Below are 24,983 nucleotides of genomic sequence, written 5' to 3' on the forward strand. Positions count from 1 at the left end.
AAAAGAAACCTTGGATCCTAACCAGTACTCTCAGAACTAATCTTACTTTCCCCTGAGGAACATTCAGATACTGTTAGTGAAAAAAAAAATAAATAAACACCTTGTGTTCGTTATGTGGTTTACAAGTGTTTACTCTAGGCATAACTCAAATTTGTATACAAAGTGTACTTTCCAAATATATTTGATAAATTTAAAGGTATTTCCTGAATGTCTAGTGAAAACAGCAAATGTATTTTTCAAAAAGGACATGGACTGTTAGAAAATAAACATACCACATACCCCAATCTGGGATGCTGGCAACACCAGAGTGAAATGCCTGGAGCTCAGGTATAAGACAGGAGCTGCTGAAAATCCATGAAAGTACACCGGCCGAGTGGGGCCCAACTGTGAAAAACTGTGAGTGTGACCTGTCTATGTCTGTCTACTGTCCTCTTGCGTGAAACTCTTGCGAGTGGGGCAAAAAGAGGCTCCAGAAACCTCGCTCGCCCAGACGCCATTTTCAGGGAGGGACTACAGAGCATGAAAACCGGCTAAACTTTGCAAAAGCCGGCTCCCTGTGTGTGACACCAGGCGGGGAAAATCCGCGAAAGTACACCGGCCCAGTGGGGCCCAACTGTGAAAAACTGTGAATGTGACCTGTCTATGTATGTCTACTGTCCTCCTGCATGAAACTCTTGCGAGTGGGGCAAAAAGAGGCTCCAGTGGAGCACGACCGCTCCGCTTCGCTACGCGGCCTTACACTCTTTCTAAGGAAAGAACTCCATTGCAACAAGAAGGAAAAATCACACTAAGAACGGCGCTATATCACAGAAGCAAACATTTCTCTCCGGACTCTCTTCTCTGTTGCATGCTCAGGCCTAAGATTTGACCCAGTGTGAGGCTTCATCCACGGAGGACTCCCCTCCCTTAGAGGCAAGTCAGCCCATCCAGAAAGGGAGGAGCCAGAGGAGTGTGCTGCCTGCATCATATAGACAATGAATACCACCACAACACGTAGAAAAACCCACAATACAAGTGTAACAATGGGGAAAAAACGCAGGCCAGCATCAGACATAGAGAATGAAGATGACAATTCTGAGGACCAGATAATGACCAACCAACTAATCAACCTCTCAGATAAGGACTTTAGACTAGCAATATGGAAGATGCTCAACAGACTCCAAGAAACCATGGATCGAGTTGAACAGAACACTAATAAGAACCAAGAAAATATGAAGACAGAAATCACAAAACTCCAAACTGAAATAACATGTCAACTAACAGGACTGAAAAAGTCAGTAAACGAAGTGAATGACAAAATGGATAAGCTCTGGGACAGGGTATCAGAAGCTGAGAATAGACTTGGTGCTGTGGAAGATGAGATACATAACAATTCCATACAGCAGGAGAGATTGGACAAAAAACTTAGAGCAAATGAGCAGACAATGGAAAAATTAGTCAAAGAATGGGAACAGATGAAAATAGAAGTCTATGATAAGATCAACAGAAACAACTTAAGAATCATTGGAGTCCCAGAGACCCAGGAAGAAAATTTCCAGGAAGAATCAACGGTCAAGAACATCATTAAAGAGAAACTTCCAGAGCTAAAGAATATATGTGATCAAATCCTGCATGCCCGAAGAGTACCAACAAAAGAGACCCCAGAAAAACCACCCCAAGACACATCCTAGTCACAATGACAAATCCCACAGATAAAGACAGAATTCTGAAAACAGCGAGATCAAAAGGGGAAATCACGTTCAAGCAAGCTTCCCTGAGATTTACAGCAGACCTGTCACCAGAAACACTCAATGCCAGAAAGCAGTGGTGGGATATTGTGACAAGACTGAATGAAATGAATGCTTCACCCAGAATACTATACCCAGCAAAACTCACTTTCCGGTTTGACGGAAGAATACATGGCTTCACAGACAAAAAACAGCTCAGAAACTTCACAGACACAAAACCAGTCTTAAGAGAAAAACTGAAAGACCTAATCTAAGACAAGACTACCCAAAAGACACACCAAATTTTGAAATAAAGATGGCGTTAAATCCCAGGACAATTCTTTCTCTCAACGTCAATGGACTAAATGCACCAGTTAAGAGACACAGAGTGGCTAAATGGATCAAAAAACTCAATCCAACCTTCTGCTGCCTACAAGAAACGCACCTGAATAGTCAGAACAAACATAGACTCAAAATAAAAGGCTGGAGAAAAGTTATCCAAGCAAACAACACCCATAAAAAAGCTGGAGTGGCCATACTAATATCAGATAATGCAAACTTTATACTCAGGAAGGTTTAAGGGACAAAGATGGACATTTTATATTAATCAAGGGGTACGTAGAGCAGGAAGAATTCACTCTCCTAAACATATATGCACCGAATGAGGGGCCAGCAAAATATTTAATACAACTGTTGACAAATCTGAAAAATAATATCAACAACAATACAATAATTGTGGGGGACCTTAACACGGCTTTGTCAACACTGGATAGGTCAACCAGACTGAAACCCAACAAGAATATACTAGACCTGAGGAGAGAAATGGAAGAAAGAGGCCTAGTGGATATATATAGGACACTCCATCCCCAGAAACCTGGATACACATTCTTCTCCAATGTACATGGGACATTCTCCAGGATAGACTACATGCTGGCACATAAAACATACCTCCATAAGATCAAGAGGATAGAAATTTTGCAGACTACCTTCGCTGACCACAAGGCTCTGAAATTATTTGTGAACTCCAAAGGGACTCAGAAGAAACACTTTAACACCTGGAAGTTAAACAGCCTCATGCTCAATAACCAGTGGGTCCGAGATGAAATCAAGGAGGAAATCAAAAGGTTCCTGGAAACAAATGACAATAAGGACACAAACTATCAGAACTTATGGGACACAGCAAAAGCAGTACTGAGAGGAAAATTTATAGCTTTGCAAGCACACATCAGGAAGGAAGAAGGAGCTTACCTGAGTAGCTTAATGACACAGCTAATAGAACTAGAAAATGCTCAACAAAAGGACCCAATAATAGGAAGACAGAAGGAAATAACAAAGCTGAGAGCAGAAATCAATGAAGTGGAAACTCAAAAAACAATCTGAAAGATCAACGAAAGCAGAAGTTGGTTCTTTGAAAAAATAAACAAGATTGATAGACCACTGGCAAACCTAATAAAGAAAGAGAGAGAAACTTGATAACTTGTATCAGAAATGAAAAAGGAGAGATCACTACTGATATGACAGAAATTCAAAGGGTAATCAGAAACTACTTTGAAAAACTCTACGCCACTAAAAATGAGAACCTGGAAGAAATGGCTATATTCTTGGACTCTTATAATCTTCCACGGTTGAAGGAAGAGGATGTAGCATATCTAAACACCCCCTTCACCATTGATGAAATTAAAACAGTAATCAAATGTCTACCGAAAAACAAAAGCCCAGGTCCAGATGGATTAACTAATGAATTCTATCAAACTTTCCAAGAGGAACTACTGCCAATCTTGGCAAGACTCTTTCATGAAATTGAACAAACAGAAACACTTCCACATAGCTTTTATGAAGCCAACATCACCTTGATACATAAACCAGACAGAGACGCTACCAAAAAAGAAAATTACAGACCAATATCACTGATGAATGCAGAGGCAAATATCCTCAACAAAATCCTGGCAAATAGGATTCAATGCCTCGTTAAAAAGATCATCTACGACGATCAAGTAGGTTTCATCCCAGCAATGCAAGGCTGGTTTAACATCCGTAAATCTATCAACATAATACACAACATCAATAACAAGAAAAATAAAAACCACATGATCATATCAATAGATGCAGAGAAAGCATTTGATAAGGTCCAACACCCATTCTTGATCAAAACTCTCAGCAAGATGGGAATGGAGGGAACCTTTCTCAATATAGTGAAGGCCATCTACCACAAGCCAGTGGCAAATATTATCCTCAATGGAGAAAAACTGAAAGCCTTCCCTCTAAATTCTGGCACAAGGCAAGGCTGTCCTCTCTCACCACTCCTATTCAACATAGCACTGGAAGTACTTGCTATAGCGATTAGGCAAGAAAAGGATATCAAGGGAATCCAGATAGGAAAGGAAGAAGTCAAGCTCTCACTGTTTGCAGATGACATGATACTCTACTTAGAAAACCCTAAAGACTCTATCAAAAAGCTTCTAGAAACAATAGACTCATATAGCAAGGTGGCAGGCTACAAAATTAACACACAAAAATCAATGGCCTTTCTATACACCAATAGTAATAAGGATGAAATGGACATTAAGAAAACAACCCCATTCACAATAGTGCCACACAAACTCAAATATCTTGGAATCAACTTGACTAAATATGTGAAGGACCTATACAAAGAAAACTATAAAACTCTGCTCCAAGAAATAAGAGAGGACACAGGGAAATGGAAACGCATACCCTGCTCATGGATTGGCAGGATTAACATAATCAAAATGGCAATACTCCCCAAGGCATTATACAGATTTAATGCCATTCCTCTAAAGATACCCATGACATTCTTCAAAGAAGTGGATCAGACACTTTTAAAATTCATTTGGAACAATAAACACCCTCGAATAGCTAAAGCAATCATTGGGAAAAAGAATATGGGAGGAATTACTTTCCCCAACTTTAAACTGTACTACAAAGCAACAGTTATCAAAACAGCATGGTATTGGAATAAGGACAGGTCCTCAGATCAGTGGAATAGGCTTGAATACTCAGAAAATGTTCCCCAGACATACAACCACCTAATTTTTGATAAAGGAGCAGGAAATCCTAAATGGAGCAGGGAAAGCCTCTTCAACAAGTTGTGTTGGCACAATTGGATAGCCACTTGCAAAAAATTGAACTTAGACCCCCAGCTAACATCATGTACGAAGGTAAAATCCAAATGGATTAAAGACCTCGATATCAGCCCCCAAACCATAAGATATATAGAACAGCACATAGGCAAAACACTCCAGGGCATTACAGGCATCTTCAAGGAGGAAACTGCACTCTCCAAGCAAGTGAAAGCAGAGATTAACAGATGGGAATATATTAAGCTGAGAAGCTTCTGCACCTTAAAGGAAATAGTGCCCAGGATACAAGAGCCACACACTGAGTGGGAGAAACTATTCACCCAATACCCATCAGATAAGGGGCTATTCTCCAAAATATACAAGGCACTGACAGAACTTTACAAGAAAAAAACATCTAACCCCATCAAAAAATGGGGAGAAGAAATGAACAGACACTTTGACATAGAAGAAATACACATGGCCAAAAGACACATGAAAAAATGTTCCACATCACTAATCATCAGGGAGATGCAAATCAAAACAACCATGAGATACCACCTCACACCCCAGAGAATGGCACACATCACAAAGAATGAGAATAAACAGTGTTGGCGGGGATGTGAAGAGAAAGGAACTCTTATCCACTGCTGGTGGGAATGCTGTCTAGTTCAACCTTTATGGAAAGCGATATGGAGATTCCTCCAAAAACTGGAAATCGAGCTCCCATACGATCCAGCTATACCACTCCTAGGAATATACCCTAGGAACACAAAAATACAATACAAAAACCCCTTCCTTACAGCTACATTCATTGCAGCACTATTTACCATAGCAAGACTCTGGAAACAACCAAGATGCCCTTCAACAGACGAATGGCTAAAGAAACTGTGGTACATATACACAATGGAATATTAGGCAGCTGTCAGGAGAGATGAAGTCATGAAATTTTCCTATACATGGATGTACACGGAATCTATTATGCTGAGTGAAATAAGTCAGAGAGAGAGAGAAAAATGCAGAATGGTCTCACTCATCTATGGGTTGTAAGAAAATTGAAAGACACCCTTGTAATAATAATTTTCAGACACAAAAGAGAAAAGAGCTGGAAGTTCCAGCTCACCTCAAGAAGCTCACCACAAAGAGTGATGAGTTTAGTTAGGAAAATAACTACATTTTGAACTGTCCTAATAATGAGAATGTATGAGGAAAATGGAGAGCCTGTCTAGAGTACAGGCGGGGGGTCGGGTGGGGCGAAGGGAGACTTGGGACATTGGTGATGGGAATGTAGCACTGGTGATGGGTGGTGTTCTTTACATGACTGAAACCCAAACACAATCATGTATGTAATTAAGGTGTTTAAATAAATTTAAAAAAAAGTTTAAAAAAAAAAAAGAAAATAAACATACCGAGTTAACACTAGTTCTTTTAATTACAACTTTTTTTGCTTAGAGTTGTTTACATGATCTTTTGTCCAAAAGTAGCTAGAAATATATCTAAGGCAAAATCATATACAAGGTTATTCAACCATATCTAAAATCCTGTAATTTTAAAATCTTGCCTACATAGGTAGAAGTCATATGAATTGTCTTTATTTTCAAAGAATGTCTTGAGATTGTACTTTTTCTACTTCAAAGAAAAGTGATACAGGATTTAAGAATGTTTCTATAGATATTTAAAAGAAATAAACTAATTTATTGAGCTTTGTGTTGTTTTAAAAATAATTTTATTTTATAGTCATCAAACACTGTCATATATAAACACATAGTTGATCACCAAAAATAATAAAGTACTCTGCATGTTATTCAATCTCATAATGTTAATAATCGGTGTATTGTAGTAATTTATAGCATATATGATGTTTTAAATATCTAATACTAATTCAATAAAAATTTTGGTAAAACCACTAAATCATACACAGAATGTTGAATAACTTGATACTAGGTCTTTTCTATATTTCCCTCCTTTTTTTCTTAATATTTTTAACTCACATTCTCAGTGTTCGGTGCTTATTTCTGGCTCTGCTCTCAAGAATCATTCTTGATAGTGCTCAGGGGACCATATTTGCTCCCTTGGATTAAAGCAGGTTTGGACACATATAATGCGAGTGTTCTGAGTACAGTACTATATTCTAGTCCCCACTTTTCATCTTTAAAAATATTCTTTCTCTAAGCATCCAAAACTTGGCTAATTTTCATACTATCTTCATATTTTCATTTCAATGTATCTTCTTTTTTATCACACTGACTGGTAAAGTGCATCTGTTGTGAGATTGTATGCCTTTTCCTTACTATTTTGCATAACATTATTAGCATAGTTCCTGGTCCCTCACAGTCAACTAGTAAATATTTTATGCTTTTAAATGTATATACAAGATGTTAAACAAGGATCTCCTATTACCTACCAAGAACCATTACAGAAGTTGAAAAAATACACTGTGTGTAATGCCAGAAATAATATATTTTTGACAAATAAGAAACTAATACAAATAGTTTACCTTTGAAAAATGATAAATAATGTCCATAACTAAAAACTAACAAAGTTATAGAGTAATGACGAATCAAATACTAACATCTTAAGGAAAAATAAGTCCCAAGAATGGTTGTAAATATGTCTAAAACAAAGGGTATTATCTTCAGAAGTGTTATCATGAACAGGGAAATGTTTACCAGAAATACTGTCCTCAGAATAGCAGATCACATATTCAATCCCTGATGTTTGAAATGGTAATTTGTTCTGTATGATTGCTTTTAGTTTCATGTATATAGTTAATGGCCTTCGAATTACTACATAGATGATAAGAACTTAACCATAAACATGCTAGAATACTTTGAAATATTAATATAGTTACTTGGATTTATAGTGTCATTTTCTTTGATAGAGAGCAAACAGAAAGCCTTTCTCTACATTTTTATTCTTCAATTTCACTAGAAAAGACCTCTCAAAATTATCTCAATGATCATAACTTTCCATTAGCATGTTTAGAAAGAGGAAAAGAAAAATAACACTTAGATAAGAATTCATGATATATAGGTTTTAATTATATTGACAAATGGATACTTTGTGATTTTAAATCACTATTATCAACAAATGGGACTTTTCCACTCTAACTCTATCAATTTAATCCCTCTAGTGACTAGAGTTTTTTAAAAAGACAATTGTATATTGAAGAATATATTTTGTCACAATATATATTAACTTAATATTCCTTACCTGTACATTTGACAAAATATTAAATTTGTAGTTCTCTATTCAAACATATCCTTTTTATTCACATTTTATTAATGCATTTGTTAATGAATATTTTCTAAATTTTAGTAACTAACAACACAACTAGATATTCTCAACTTTAATATTTAAAACACAAACAGCAATAACAATTTCATTTCATTTTTCAAATTTCAAACAAGATTTTACAATAAAATTTCTTTCTCATCAAGAACAAAATACACATCACTTCTCAGCCTTTTGGCTAAGATCAAGTGTAGTATCTGTTCCTATCAGTTTAATATCTGATACATCATCTATCTGACGATAATATATTAAATGGATTTTGGCACTAGGAACTGGAATAGGAGCTTCCTTCGTCCATTGCGGGGTCCTAGAGCCCCCCAAAGGGGCCCGGCCAGCGGGAAGAGGCTGGGGAAGCTCTCTGACGTCCGCACCTTTATTTTGCTGAGTTAAAAGAACAACCACACCTGTAAAAAATCTGAGAGAGGTTAGTAAAGAAGACCCCAGGCGAAGTTCCGGTCAGAGGCAAAATTTATTGGGTTCAGCAACTCTTATATAGAGGAGGAGAAATGGGCAGGAAAAAGAACATGTCAATCATACTTTTTGGCGGGAAGGTTTTTAGAACAAAGGGCAGTAAAATATTCAGAAGGGATGGAGACCTTATGTCTCCAAAGTGGGATCTGCAGCCGCTTATCTGGGCTAACATCAGTTTGTGAAGGGGGCAGGTTTTTGAAGGTAGCTATTAACTCCGGAAAGAAGCTAAAGGGAGTGGTCTAGATCTGGATTTAGCATTGGGGGTGTTCACTTTTCCTTTGGCTTCAAAGAAAAAATCTCCTTCAGCTGTGAAATACCTTTCCTGTTAGTCCAACAGCTTACAGCAAAATCAGCAGATGGGCAGCCTTAGGTAAAGGCTGCATAAAAGACAGAAGACAGAAAAATTGATCCTCTGACAGGATACTGTCTCCAACATCTCCCCCTTTCTCTTCTAATAAAAGAAGGAAAGTCGTGCGTGGGTGGAAGACCCTGTCTTAGGCGTGCAGGGTTTGACCAGGTCGGACATGGCCATCAGCCGCATTTAAAATGATGGCTACGGACGCGGTGGGTGTGCACGGAGGTCCGAATTATACGCCGTAGCCTTTTGGGGCCATGCCCTAACTGGGACCCTACTAATCCCGTCGTAGGCATCTCCACAGCCGAGAGCACAAAGACCGGAGCGAGCTCCGTCTGTTAGCGATGCGCTCAATCTCCTGGAAACTTAGTGGCTGGAGGGGCGGCTTGGTGACTATAGCCAAGTTTTCACAGGAAGCACGTGGGGCTAGTTGGCAGTGAACCTGAACAGAGGTTTTTTCCTTATCATCTGCCAGATTTTTAACAAGGTCCGTGAGTTTGCGTAGAGCCCATGGGCCAAGGGAAAGGAGCAGCATGAGGCTAATGAGGGGTCCCAAAACAGTGGACAGTATAGTGTGAAGCCAAGGAGAAGAGAAAAACCAGCCCTGGTACCAACTTTGTTCTTGATTAAAATGGCTCAGAAATTCATTCATACCATCACCAATGTGTTGAACACTGTTCCTAACTAGTCCAGTCTTGTCTTTGAAAATACAACATTGTTCCTTAAGGGCTACACAGACTCCCCCTTCTTTCATAAGGGCAAAATCTAAAGCACGGCGATTTTGAAGGACAACATCAGCAAGGGAACTAACTGTGTCAGTGAGAAATTGTAAACTGGTTTTGATTTCATTAACATCTTGTTCTACTGCCTGAGTAAGGAGACGAAAGTTGGATTGAGAGGAGACAAGAGAGTAGATTCCTGTGCCAGCGCCGGTAGCGCCAACAGCAAGAAGAACTGCAAGTGAAACAGTGATAAAGGGCTCACGACGTCGGCGGGAGAGGGATGGAAATGAGAAGGAATTGAGAGATGTACCAGAAGAGGGAAAGATATGTTCAGAGTGAATGGTGATTTTTGGAATGAGAATAACAAGAATGCAATAGTCATGAGAGAGGAGAAAAGAAGAGCGAATGACAAAGGGAGTAAGGCCAGAGGCACAGGCAAAGTAAGTGTCATTGGGTGCTAGCAGATAAGTGTCAGAAGAGGAAGAATTGGAGATAGTCACAGTATAGTTGCACACATCTAGCAGCTGGCTAGGGAGCAAGGAGTCAGCAGGCTTGATGCAAAGTCCAGAGCCTACGACTTGACCGACTGTAATGCCATGTTGGGGATGTGTGTTCCAGCGTAGACGGGAGGGGTCTGAGGTAGATGAGAGGTTGCCAAAAACAGCAACACCTTCATAGAAAGGAGGTTGAGGAGAGAAACAAAGCCAACAGCGTTCATAAGCAGGATCTGTAAGAGCAATAGCAGAAGCATTCATAAGGTTGAGAATAACTTGAGAGGATGGAGTGGGACCGGAGGGCAAAGTGAGTTGACGAAGAGAAGCAGAGGTAGAGGGGGGAGAGGGAGGAGGGGAAGGAATTCGAAAAGGGGTACCTAGATTGGGGTGAAAAAAGGCATTGGGGCCTACAACGAGGGGACGAGAGACCGGCAACTGTTTAAGCAAACGAAGGGAGAAAAGAAGACCATGATCGGTACCCTGAATGTAAAGTCTGAGACCCCATTGTACAGCTTGAGTCCAGTGATGTTTGCGGCCAGCGGCAGTGAAGTTGATGAGGATGGGGTTGCACCAGCCACGGGTGGCCGAGGAAGCATCGCAGTCCAGATGAGGCAGAGGGGGGCGTGAAACAGTGATGAAGTCCCAGGAGGAAGAGGGATGCCAGTAGGCAGTGCCAGTGGTTTCGCAGCCCCAGGAGGCGCAGAAATACTGTTCATGAAATCCGCATTTGACGTCATCGTAGCGGGGACGATGATGGCCAGGGCAGACGTAAAAGGTGGTGGTAGGGTGGCTCAGAATGTCTCTGCGGATGACGGAGTTACAGCCTCCAGCGGCAGGGGCGTAGTAGTCGTAGTGGTCGACAGCATGGGGTTGAGGTAGGCGAAAAGCGGAGGTGCCCCAGAACGAGCTCGCACCCATGGCGAGGGCACAAAGGTCGACTTGCAGGACAGGCCAAGGAATGGAGGTGGAGAGGATGGAGGTTTGATTGGCGACGTCACCAGCCTCATTGATGATCTGCCAGGTATAATTGAAGACTCGATAGCGGTCATTGGTTTGGGCTGGGCAGGCGGTGGGGAGCAGGAGCAACAACAGCAACAAGAGGACGGACATGTTCAGCGTTGATTTCAGGGACATCAGCAGCAGCATCAACGGGGTCGGGTTCTGGAAGAGAAGGGGGAATGGGGTTCTCAGGGCTAGGGGCCCTGGGCGGATTATAATGTTTGACCGGCCGGTCTGGAAGCCAGCGGGTATCACCAGTGTCTGTGTTATGGACACAAGCATGGCCTTTGCCCCAGATGAGAACTGGGTGGGGCCCTTTCCAGAGTCCCGATCGAACATCTTTCCAGAGGACAGACTGGAAACCATCGGCAGTGTGTGGATGCCAATATCGATCAGCCGCCGAGCGGCTTTGAGGATCTAGAGACAAGAAATTGAGCACAAAAAGTGCATGGGCAAGCAGAAGGCGGTGCTTGCCTCGGCGAGCGTACAAGGTTTCACTTTCGCCTGCGAGCTTAAAGAGCATATTTTTCAAGGTTTGATTAGCTCGCTCAACAATGCCTTGACCCTGGGGGTTAAAGGCTATTCCCGTTTTGTGCTTAATGCCAAATTTAGCACAAAAGTCTTGAATTTTTTTGCCAACATACCCAGGGCCATTGTCTGTTTTAAGAATTTTGGGCACTGCTAGAGTGGTGAAGCAGTGAAGCATGTGGGCGATGACATCAGCAGAAGATTCTCCAGTATGTAAGGAGGCACAAATAAAACCACTAAAGGTATCAACAGTGACATGAATATATTTGAGCTTGCCAAATGCTGAGAAATGCGTGACATCCATTTGCCAAAGTTCACCGGGCACTATGCCACGGGGGTTAACTCCAACGTGAGGTTCAGGGAGAAGAGAAAGACAGGATTTACAGGAGCGAACAATTTCTCGGGCTTGTTCGCGAGTGATAGCATATTTAAGACGTAGAGTTTGAGCATTGAGGTGGTGGAGGCGATGAGCGAGAGAAGCTTGCTGCAAAGGGGATTGTGAGGAGGGAGGAGTAGGGTTGGAAAGGAGGATGGAGACGGAGGAGGGGGTACGGGAGGCACCATCAACAAGAGCATTGCCAAGAGTCAGAGGACCGGGCAGACCTGAGTGTGCTCGAATGTGGGACACATAAAATGGATTGGAGCGTTGTAAAATAAGCTGTTGTATATTAGAGAAAAGGGTGAAGGCGGGAGTGGAGGGTTTAATGAAAGGCACTGTTTCTAAAAGGGGGAGAGAGGATGCAATGTAATGACTATCTGTATATAGGTTAAAGGCCTGAGGGACAGAGAGAAAGACTTGATGCACGGCCTCTAGTTCAACAAGTTGGGCAGAGTTGTGGGTGGTTGGTATAGTTTTTTGGTTGCCATCAACTGAAAAGGCAGCCGTCCCGGTAGAGCTCCCATCTGTAAAGACAAGGGAGGCAGTGGAGATGGGTTGATGTTTAGTAATTTTTGGGAAAACAACAGGATGCTGGTTAAGAAAGTGTAAAAGTTTGTCGGCTGGCATGTGCGTGGAAAGGTCGCCTTGAAAGTAAGTGAGAAAAAGGAGCCAGGCTTGGTCCTGGTTTGCAAGCCAGGATAACTGTTGTGTAGAGTATGGGAGAATGATGAGATCAGGATGTTTAGCAAAAAGTTTGAGAGAGATATCGCATCCTTGGTGCAGAAGTTGAAGAATAGAAGAAGGGTATGTAGAAAGAACTTTAGAAGGGGAGGAAGGAAGATGAACCCAATAAAGGGGGGCAGTTTGCCAGAGAACTGCAGTGGGTGTAAAGGCAGTGGAACAGACAATGAGCTGCAGGGGGATAGAGGGGTCATAGTAGGTAATGAATTGGTTCTGAATGGCATGATCAACAAGAGTGAGTGCATCACGAGCTTCCTCAGTAAGCGAACGGGGGCTAGAGGGGTTGGAGTCTCCTTGGAGGATGTCAAAAAGGGGTTTAAGATTTCCTGTGGTGAGCTTAAGATAGGGGCGAAGCCAGTTAATGTCACCAAGGAGCCGTTGGAAATCATTAAGTGTCTTGAGGTGCTGGGTACGAATTTGCACCTTCTGTGTTTTCACTTGGGAGGGCAGAAGTTCGAAGCCTAAAAATAGCTGGGGTGGAGACACCTGGACTTTATCTTCTGAAATATTAAAGCCTTTGGAGGATAAAAGAGAAATGAGATCAGAAGAGGCAGAGCGTAGGAGAGATTCATCTGCACAAGCGAGAAGGATGTCGTCCATATAGTGCAAGATATAGAGGGAGGGGTGCAAGGTGCGAAAGGGGTCAATGAAGGAAGCAACATATCTTTGACAGAGGGTTGGACTGTTGGTCATTCCTTGAGGCAGGACTGTCCACTGGAAACGAGGACAAGGACCTGCGCAGTTAGAAACTGGGAGGGAGAAGGCAAAGCGTTTGCAATCATAAGGATGAAGAGGAATGGAAAAAAAACAATCTTTGAGATCAATAACCATTTTAAAAGTGTTAGAGGGAATGGCGGACGGTACTGGAAGGCCTGCCTGAGTGGCTCCCATGGGGACCATAGTCTTATTAATAGCTCTTAGGTCATGGAGAAGGCGCCACTTGCCGGACTTTTTGCGAATTACAAAAATGGGTGTATTCCAGGGGGAGGTGGAAGGTTCTAAATGACCAGCTTCAAGCTGTTCCTTTACAAGTGCTGAAGCAGCCTGTAGCTTTTCAGCGGAGAGTGGCCATTGCCCTATCCACACAGGTGTGTCGGCGTGCCATGTGATTTTTTCCGCCAGGGGTGCCGGTGTGGAGCTAACTGACATGGAGTACACAGAGTGGTAACCAAGCCCTTGGCGGCCGGGATTGGGTGTTGGCTGAATAGGCTTAGGGATGCCTTGTAAATTTTTTCCCAGGCCTTTGGAAGGCGTATAGCCTTGATGCATCATTTGGGACAGAGCAGCAGGGTTTCTGCATTTGACAATATAAACTCCCATTTGCTCCATAATGTCTCGACCCCACAAATTAATGGGCAGGTCTGGGATAATGTATGGGCGGACAAGGCCAGTGTCCCCATCTTCATCTTGCCAGACCAATTTATTGGCACTGATGAGGACTTGCTTTACTGTACCTGCGACTCCAGAGACAGCGTCAAAGGAGGCAGTCGTGGGCCAATCGGGAGGCCAGCTAGCTGGAGAGAAGCAGGTGGTGTCCGCTCCAGAGTCAAGAAGGCCCGTGAAGGGCATGCCCTCAATTGTAATCACAAGTGGGGGTCTAATTTTACACATGGCACGAACCCAAAATATGTCAGAGGAGCCGGGATCTGAGTTGCCACGGATTTCGGGGAGAGAAGGCAAAGTGGCATTGAGGGGGAGCGGAAGGGCTTGCGCTATACGCTGCCCAGGCAGTACTTGGACAGGGTAATAGGGGGCGACTGCGAGAAGTATAATTTCTCCAGTATAATCATTGTCTACTATGGAAGGTTGTATGATTAGACCTCTGATAGTCATGGATGCACGCCCAATAATCATAAAGAAATGTCCGGGTGGTGGCGGACCAAAAACACCTGTGGGAATCTGACAAACACCATGCTCAGGGGTTAATACGTGTGGGGAGGCGGGGTACAGGTCCAGTCCTGCGCTCCCCGGGGTTGCCCTGATAAGGGAGGCTGCTGAGGTGGGAGCATTGAGGGGGGGACTAGTGGCTGATGCTGGCAAGGCTGCTGTTGCTGCTGGTAATATGCCTGGGGAGCTGGGGTGGGTTGGACCGGCTGGCTGGGCTCCGAAGCCGGAACAAAGCGTTGAAATTGACGGCTCGGGGCCCGGAGCTGGCCCCTGGTGGATTTTCCCTGACCCAAAAGGCGGTGGTTAGGCTGCAGGGGATTGCCATCTATGTCTTTAACGGCATGGCACTCCGCCACCCAATGGCGGCCACGGCGGCAGCGTGGACAAAATGGAGGACGGGGTGTAGCTGTACCTGTCTGCATGACAGGGGCTAAGCGCTGAGGGCATTGAGAGGCAAAATGTCCAGGTTGTCCACACGAATAACAGACTTTGCCTGAGGATTGGTTTTGTATGACAGCCATAGCATGGGCAACTCGGTGGGCAAAGGGATCAACATCACGACAAAGGTCGATCATATCATGTATGGTTTTGTTAGCCATGCGTCCCTTTAAGAGGGCTTTGCAAGAAGCATTGGCATTCTCATAAGCGAGCTGTCTGACTAGAGTATTTGTCATTTCAGAGGGAGAGGAGCCTGCAATTCTCTCAACGGCCTCTAGGAGGCGACTGATGAACGCATTATAGGGTTCATCTGGTCCCTGTGTGATTTGGCCAAGCGGGGCGTTTGCATCGCCTTCCTTGGGCAAAGCTCGCCACGCTTTCATAGCGGCAAAACCTGTGTTTATTAAATAATCAAGGGGCAATGAGCGTTGTTGCTGTGCAGAGTCATACGGGGGAGAGCCGGAGAGCATAAGCCGACATGTTTTATCTCCCCGAGATAGATCTCGACAGGTTTTATAAAAGTCAGTCTCCCAGAGCAAGTACTGCTTACGCGGGAGTGCATTGGAGACAACACGTTTCCATTCATAGGGCAAAAGGGCACCACCATTTCCCAGCGATTCAAGACAAGATATAGTATAGGAGGCTTGGGCACCGTAATTCTTAACTGCTTGAAGCAGTTCATTGAGGTCCCTTTTATTAATAGCCTCGTAACGGAAATTTATCTCACCCTCCGGAGGTCTGTTGTTGCTGGGTTGGGCTTCCTCTCCGTCCGAATCTGAGTGTTGAGAGCCCGAATCCATCGCCACTTCTGCTTGAGCTTGAGCCGCGGCTTCCGCGGCCGCTTGCGCCTCGCGCTCACGCCGCACCCGCGCGCGGGTGCGGGGGCCTGCGGGCGGCGGGGGGGGGGCGGTAAGTGTGGAGCGGTGGGGGTTGTTGAGAGGGGGGTGGAGGAAGGCTTTCTCCATTAGGAAGGAGAACAGGGAAAAAGGATTGTGAAGTTGGATTTATTTTATGGACTTCATGAGCTAGTTGGGAGATCATGGAGGTAATTGTGGTGAGCTGAGTGTCTAGGGCGGAAGGAGGAGGAGGCAGAGATGAAAGACATGGGGGGGCAGGGACAGCGTAAGGTGGAGGTTTTGTAGTGGAAGAATCTTGGCAGAGAGCTGCTTTCTCCCTTGGGGCTAGAGCGTCTGTCCGGTCGGGTTGCTGGGGCGGAGCTGAAGCCAGGGAGGGATAGAGGCGGGAGATGCCGGAAAGGTCTCTGAGAGCAGTTTGTAGCATAGAGGCGAGGGAAGGGTTAATCGTTTCAGGCATCGCCGCACTGGCGGCGGGAGCTAAAGAGGAGGGAGATGAGAGTTGGGATAGGGAATTCGAGCGGGTGGCAGGCCTGGAACACTCACGGGAAACTTGCTCGAGATGCGTTTCGGCAGCGCAAACAATTTCTTTGGCATTTTCCTCAGTATTTTTAGCTACAATGATGTCACGCAGCAGGCTCCAGTATTGTAATACAATTTTCTCTGTTTCGGGTTCCTTGTTAACCGTAAAATGAGCACTCAGTTCGTTTCCTATTTTGTCCCAAGTGGACGCAACAATTTCTGGACAGGTAATCACAAACCACGGACATACATTATAAACATATATTAAGAAATTACAAATATCTTTTTTGGTAACCTCTACGTGTCTGTTTTTTAACTCAGACTGTATCTCTTTAATGAATTTAAGCTCGGTACTTAGCGTGACACCCATGGCGTTTTCACTGGGTGAAGCCCCCAAAAGCCAATTAAGGGGCGGCGAGGGGGACGACGAAAATACTGCAGTTTATTTTGATCAAGGGCTGACTGTTTATACGCTTACCTTGGTGAGGTCCTTTTTTGCGTTTTACAAAACAGCTCCGGACTCGCCCGGCTCTCTTGGTCGTCCGAGTGTGGTGGTCTTCGAGCCCAGCGTTGGGCGCCAAAATGCGGGGTCCTAGAGCCCCCCAAAGGGGCCCGGCCAGCGGGAAGAGGCTGGGGAAGCTCTCTGACGTCCGCACCTTTATTTTGCTGAGTTAAAAGAACAACCACACCTGTAAAAAATCTGAGAGAGGTTAGTAAAGAAGACCCCAGGCGAAGTTCCGGTCAGAGGCAAAATTTATTGGGTTCAGCAACTCTTATATAGAGGAGGAGAAATGGGCAGGAAAAAGAACATGTCAATCATACTTTTTGGTGGGAAGGTTTTTAGAACAAAGGGCAGTAAAATATTCAGAAGGGATGGAGACCTTATGTCTCCAAAGTGGGATCTGCAGCCGCTTATCTGGGCTAACATCAGTTTGTGAAGGGGGCAGGTTTTTGAAGGTAGCTATTAACTCCGGAAAGAAGCTAAAGGGAGTGGTCTAGATCTGGATTTAGCATTGGGGGTGTTCACTTTTCCTTTGGCTTCAAAGAAAAAATCTCCTTCAGCTGTGAAATACCTTTCCTGTTAGTCCAACAGCTTACAGCAAAATCAGCAGATGGGCAGCCTTAGGTAAAGGCTGCATAAAAGACAGAAGACAGAAAAATTGATCCTCTGACAGGATACTGTCTCCAACAGTCCATGCCATGAATCGACCTGGTATTGCAGTACCTCCAGGAATGGTGCACAGAAGAAAAAAAACAAAGGAACAAAATACAAAGCATATCTTGTTCATGGTACATTGTTAGCTTAAGTCCAATCTTGGATTTAATGTGCTTTTTTTGTTTAACTTGTCATATTTGTGGTGTTTGGAAAAATATGGTTTTAACATATTTGGTATTTTTGCTTATTTGTTTGTTTGTTTTGGGGAGGACACAATCAATGGTGCTCAGGGGTTACTTCTAGCTGTACACTCAGAAATTGTTCCTTGAAGGCTCTGGGGACATAGAAGATGCTGGCAATCAAACCTGGATTGGTCCCAGTTTGGCCACATGCAAGGCAAATGCCCTACCCACTATGCTGTCACTCCAGTCCCACGGTTTGGTCATTTTTTAAGAAAATATCATTAGACAAAACTAACAATGAAACATATATTCTTTCTTATTGTTGTCAGAGAAATGTGTATGTATGATATATTTTTATATTACACTGGGTTTATGTGTATGACTCAATACATGGGTATAACTCATACATGGATATGACTAAATACATGAGAAAGACTTGTACACTGGTATTATAAGTATGACATGAGTATGACTCAATACAGTAAAAAGTTACATTATTAATCTAGTGCAGATATACTAATTAAATATCTAAATATTTCACTATTTATAGTTTATTTGGTTTATTTTTGTACACTTATTTTTGTTTGTTTTAGCTATATCTAGCATATTTCAGATGTTGAACTCAGGTATTTACGCTGTCAGGGTTTGAGATAACATTTGTGTGATTGGTCATCCACATGCAAAGCATGTGTCATATTTATTGTATTATCACTTCATTCATGTTTTTCACTTTGGATCATTAAGAGTAGTTCTATAATATAAAAATTTTGCTAAAGTAGAGCATGCATGACTGCATGCTTATACATGTGTATAAAATTTAGATAAGTGAATTAAATCTATTTCGTTCTCAAATACAAGGAAGAAATATTTTGAGTATTGAAATACGTGTTTAATAAAAAAAACACAATATCCACCAAAATTTTTATTTGTCGGGGCTGAAGTGAGAGCACAGCAGTAGGTGTTTGCTTTGCTGATCCAGGATGGACCACAGATCAATCCCCAAGTGTCCTATATGATTCCCCGAGCCAGGAGTGATTTCTGAGGGCATAGCCAGGAGTAACCGTGAGCATCACTGGGTGTGGTCCAGAAACAAAACAAAACAAAAAAATTATTGTCAAATTTGTATTTTCTGAATTACAAAATAGCTATATAAAAATTCATTTGGAACTAGTATGAGAACTAGTTTGGGAAACCCCAGGAGATTTTACTGAGAAGCCAGGAATTGCTTCTGAGCACTGTCGCATGAGAAAACAAACAAAAATAATAATATTTACAATATTATTCTATCTAAAAATTATTTTAAAACATTTGTTTTTATTTAATATAAATTAATTAAAATTATTTGCAGTTTTGATACAAAATTTTGAGGATTCGTATATAACTAAATATTCTTTTGGGGGAGATTGGGCCACACCTGATGACACTCAGGGGTTACTCCTGGCTATGCGCTCAGAAATTGCTTCTGGTTTGGGGAAACATATGGGATGCCAGGGATCGAACCAAGGTCTGTCCTGGATCAGCAGCATGCAAGCAAACTCCCTACTGCTGTGTCATCGCTCCAGTCTTTATAAGTAAATATTGTTGCAGCAATTAAACCAATCTCAAAGAAAAACAGAAAGTTGTGACTTTAATTGAATTGAATTTATATTTTATAATCAAATTTTCTTAAAACAGTAAAATCAGTTAACTTTGTAATCATATTAAATTTAGGGCAAGAAGGGGATATATTGACAGGATGTAACAGTGAAAAAGTGATAGACATAACAACTTTCACTAACAGTGTTGCAAATCACATCACTAAATGTGTTCTATAGAAGTAAGCTATGGTGAAGGACAAAAACTGGGGACATTGCTGGCTGGAAATATGCATGGCTGGAGAGCTGGCTGCTTAAACATTACTGTGTATAGCATGTGTATAGCATGGTGATCTATTTTTAAACAATTCCATTTTTTAAGGTTTGATGATCTCATGTGACCAATTTATATATAATATTATATAAATGTTAAAATAAGAGTATATGAATATAGAATTAATTTACAAAAAGAGTGGGTAGTTAGTTGATAACATGACCACTATGTCTATAATAAGTCATTCTAATTTAGTTTTAATTTCTAAAAAGATAAAATTGTTAAGTGACAAGAGGAATAACTTGAAAAGCAATTATCGAGGTGAGTGCTTGTAAGTTTCATAGACTTAGCAGTTTCAGAAACTGCTAAGATTTAATATTTATATGGAAGAGAGTTTTTCACTAGTATTTTTATTAGTATAGTGAAGGAACAGATGAAAAAGAAAAAAATAAAAGTTCTAGAAAATTTTGTGAGTAGTTTATGAAATCTTACTTTTCCAAAGCCAGTTGTATTATACCTAATTCAATTCTAGTATGTATAACTCAATTTAAATTTGCATTTAAAGTAAATTGTTTCTTGCCAAATATTTAAATTATATGTTTTTTCACTTACACTATATGTTTTTAAACATTAAAATGCAGTTTGCTGGTTTGTAATAAATCTAAGTGAAAAAGTTTAAAGAAAAGATCTCTAGTGACTTTTTACTGAATCTTTTATGCTTTTCTCTCTGGAACAAAATAGATTTATCCTGCAAGCAATTAAGTTGAGTCATAGTGAATTGAGTATCAAATAAGAAATAATATTTGCTATTAAATTCAGTATGTATTCACTCTACTGGAAATATATTAACATTATCATTTTTCCTGTTTGCTCTGTTTAAAACATTCATAATGGAGCTGTAGAGCTAGCATAGGCATTGATGCTCTTTTCTTGCATGTAGCCAATCTGGCTTGATCCCTGGTGCTATCTATGATCTACTAAATATTGCCTGGAGTGATTCCAAAACAGGGAGTAAGCCCTGAGCACCTTTGTGTGTGTGGCAAAACTTCACCTATAGAAAAGTTGGTTTCACAGCACATTCTTATATGTTTCCCTTAAACATTAATTAATAAATTAAGAATAAAACTGTGTCTAAAAGCAAAAAAGGAAAAGAGAGGGAAAGAAAAAGAAAAAGAATAAGAGGGAGAATAAAAATATTTGCCCAGGGGCCAGAGAGAGCACAGCGGTAGGGCATTTGCCTTGAATGCTGCTGAAACGGGAGGGACTCAGTTAAATTCCTGGCATTCCATATGGTCCCCCCGCATACCAGAGGTGATTTCTGAGTGCAGAGCTAGAAGTAACCCCTGAGCGCTGCAGGGTGTGGGCCAGAAAGCAATCAATCAATCAATAAAGTTTAAAAAAAAATATGTGCCCAATGGCAAGCAGAGGAGAGGCCAGAATAATGGGCAGGAAGGAAACTGGCCCTTTGGTGGTGGAAAATCTACCCTGGTGAAATGTTTTGTGCATTATATGATTGAAACCAAATCTTTAACAACTTTGTAACTGTGTATCTCATGGTAATTGAATTAAATAATTTATTCATAAAAATAAATAAGACATCAAATAAAAATGTGCTAAATATGTTATGATTTTAATGAACAATTACAGTCTTGAGTGTAAATTTAAAACTCACATTGTTTATATTCATAATATAACCTTAAACCATTTTCCTGGGGAAATACACTTAATATAAAAGTGTGTAAATCCAATTAGTTAAATCCAATTAGTTCATATTTTCAAGGAGAGGTAAAAGTATTTGGGCTATATATTGGGATAATTGAAACCTTAGAAGATCGTTTCACCTGTTTAACTTAAGATATTCTCTGGACATAGTCTCTGCCTGAAAATGATGAAATTTCTAGGATTTAGTACATAGCAGATATTTAAATGATCACTGGCCAACTCCTCACAATGCCTGCTTGATGGTAGTCAGAGGTAGAGGAATTCAATGCCAGTTTGAACTATCAGGCTAGATTACAGATTTATTTGTAAAATAACGTAGCATTCTTTAAAATGACAAGTTTTATTCCTTAGCTTTGACAATTTAAATACGTGTTATATATTTTCACAATAAAGATATATATTCTGTGGTTTTTGAACTACTCTTCAAGCTTACAAATATCACCTTTCAGTCTGCAGTGGGATAATCTTTTATCATGATGTAGATATTCAATACATCTGAACATACTTTATAATGATATAATCCATATATTCATCTGAACCATGATGTATGATAAATAATAAATGAGTGTTTGTATGGATATCTGATGGATCTTAAACCAGAATAAGAGGACAATGTATAAAGGGGACATTTTTATATTATTATATAAATTTAAATACCATAATTACAAGCATGATTGTAGTTGGGTTTCAGTCATAAACAGAACACCCCCCTTCGCCAGTGCAACATTCCCACCACCAATGCCCCCAATCTCCATCCTACCCCACCCATGCCTATAGTCAAGACAGCCATTCTAATTCTCTCATTCATTAACTTTGTCAGGCTAGTTATTAGTGTAGTTATTTCCCTAACAGTATTCACCACTCTTTGTGGTAAGCTTCATATTGTGGGCCTGTCCTTCTGGCCCTTCACACTATTTTCTCTGGGATTATTGCAATACCGTCTTGACATTTTTTCTAAATCCTGTAGATGAGTAGACTATTCTGTGTCTATCTCTCTTCTCTGACTTATTTCATGCAGCATAATAGATTCCATGTACATTCATGTATAAGAAAATTTCATGAATTCATCTCTCCTGACTGCTGCATAATATTCCATTGTGTATATGTACCACAGTTTTTATAGTCATTCCTCTGTTGAAGGGCATCTTGGTTGTTTTCAGAGTCTGGCTATTGTAAATAGTGCTGCAATAAATATAGGTGTAAGGAAGGAATTTTTGAAGTGTGTTTTTGTGTTCCTGGGTATATCTCTAGGAGTGGTATAGATGGATCATATAGGGACATTACAATCAAAGGAACCAATGCATGAGTATGCATGGAGTTTCTATGAACTATGGAAGATTGTATAATATGACTATGGTTCTAATGAAAATTGTAAGAAATGTTGGAACTAGATTAGAAAATCTTCAATTGTATGTGAACTCAGTTTTACATACTAATGAATATTATTCTGTAACTCTGCATTATTATTTAATTTATGTATGTGGTCTCAATGAAAAAAATGATTTACCTTTGTCATAACATTTTTCTTTCAAAATTTTCCTTTATTATCAATTGACTTTCATTTCAATCATCTCAGAATTTGCATATTGAATTTTGGGTCACTACCTCTACTTATATGGACAAGTTGTTTTTCTGCAAAGCTATCCTGAATTTTCTTCTTTTTTCTTGATCATGCCATTGTAACATGAATAACTCCCCTTAGTTGTATTTCCACAATGCTTCATGTTAAGTCTTATGATAACAAAGCTCATTTTTCAGAGTGAAATTTCCATAGATGTGCTCCTTTAAAGTCTTGCCACAGTCAGAATTCTTTCTTTGTTTTCTTCTTTTCTTTTTAAATCTCACTGTAAATTTACCAAAATATATTAATGTTCTCCATCACTTTCAGGATCAACTTTATAGAAAACAAATAATCTTCTTCAACACATTGATCTATCATATAACTCCTATACAACTTATTAGTGTCCACATTAATAACTTGAGGAATAGTGGGTAGGGTGTTTACTTTGCATGTGTCTCACCCTGGTTCAACTTCCAGGTGCTTATATGGCTCTGTGAGTCCACCAGATGTGACTCCTAAGTGCATCAGAGATGACTCCTAGGATAACCCATGAATACTGCTGGTTGGGACCCCCAAACAAAGAAAATCATATAATGTATAAGTTAAAATTTGGTGGTTTCAGGATTTAATAGCTGCTACTTTAAGGCAATCATTCACTGTCATATTCACTGTCATAAGGCATTGTTTATTCTTTTTTCAAAATCTATTATGTCATTCATCATTTTTGATTGGAAGCCAATCTGTATTGTTTTGAAATAACTCAGTATTACAAAGATAGAAACACTTCAAAAATTTTTAAAAAGTGATTTTCAATTTATACTGTATTGATTTGCTTATAAACTTAAAAATAGCATTAACATGTGTACACTTACTTATGGAGTGTTATAATATATTCTATAATTTAATTTGAGCATTGTAATCTATGTTGGCAGTTGGATAAGGTTTGAGCCAGAATTGGCAGTGCTTTAGGTCTTATTCCTGGCTCTGTGTTCAGGGATTATTCCTGGGGATACTCTGGAGACCAAATTCAGTGCCAGGGACTAAAACTGAGATATTCATGTACAAAGCAAGATCCGTATCATCTATATATCTCCCTAGCCTATTATTTTTTTGAAAACAAAGAGAAATTTTTAACAGATTCTTTCTTTTTAATTTTATTTCATGCAATTAATGTAAGATTGTTATAGTTTTGTACCCTATATTCTCTCCCAATTGACATTTTATATCATTATTATAAGGATCTTATCCATATGTTATATATAAGTATATTAATTTTGAGATGAAAAATATCTTACTTTTTTGCACTTTGTATTACTCCCTGACTAGATTAATAGAGAAGTACAGATGTGCACTAAATGAGGAAATTGTCATATCCAATTAAGGGATAGTAATTGCAAGAGGAGACTATGTAGTCAAAGGCACAGATGTGGGAGTATTCATAGAATGTTTAAAAATCAGAGGTCATTGTGGCTAAAGCACAGATAACAGATGGAGGAATGATACAGAAGTAGGTAAAGAAAAAAAGTAAGGACAAATTAAGTGAGGCCTCAGGGATCAAGATATTGAACCTGGAGTTTATTGTAAAATTTCTTGTAAAATATAATGTCATGGATAGCGATGAGCAAAAGGTTATTATTTTATGAGTTGCCTTATAGGAAACATATTGTTTTGCCTGAATGAAGAATGTAATATGTGAAGGCAAGAACAGAGTCAGTGTCTTCCTAGGAGGCTAATGTAAAAGACAGGAGCTTGTGGCTTTTCACATCTAGGTTTAGTTGCTGGGTCTGGTAAAATCTTGAATATTTCTCATACACATAGTTCAAATATTTGATGGAAGATATTGGGGCATGGGATAATATAAGCATTCAAAGATTGCTCCACAATTTAATGATATTTTTGAAGAAGAGAAGTACCAAAATTAGAAACATTGGTTTTTATGGAGATCAATGATTAGATTTGAGAAATGCTGAGGTTTAAATCCTAAGTTATTAAGTTATTTTTAATAGTTATTAAGATATCTATCTGTGCTTGTGGAAAATATTCAGGTTTA

General features: G+C 40.5%; 1 protein-coding gene and 1 pseudogene across 1 annotated transcript in view; both read left to right on the forward strand.

The window, feature by feature from the left end:
- Nucleotides 1-24,983, forward strand: part of CDH12 (cadherin 12) — a 1,029,254-nt gene that overhangs the window by 360,623 nt on the left and 643,648 nt on the right. The gene's annotated exons all lie outside the window — the stretch shown is intronic.
- LOC126002923 (uncharacterized) lies at nucleotides 8,233-8,396 on the forward strand (annotated as a pseudogene).

Source organism: Suncus etruscus, chromosome 2, assembly GCF_024139225.1.
Source record: "Suncus etruscus isolate mSunEtr1 chromosome 2, mSunEtr1.pri.cur, whole genome shotgun sequence".
Lineage (NCBI taxonomy): Eukaryota > Metazoa > Chordata > Mammalia > Eulipotyphla > Soricidae > Suncus > Suncus etruscus.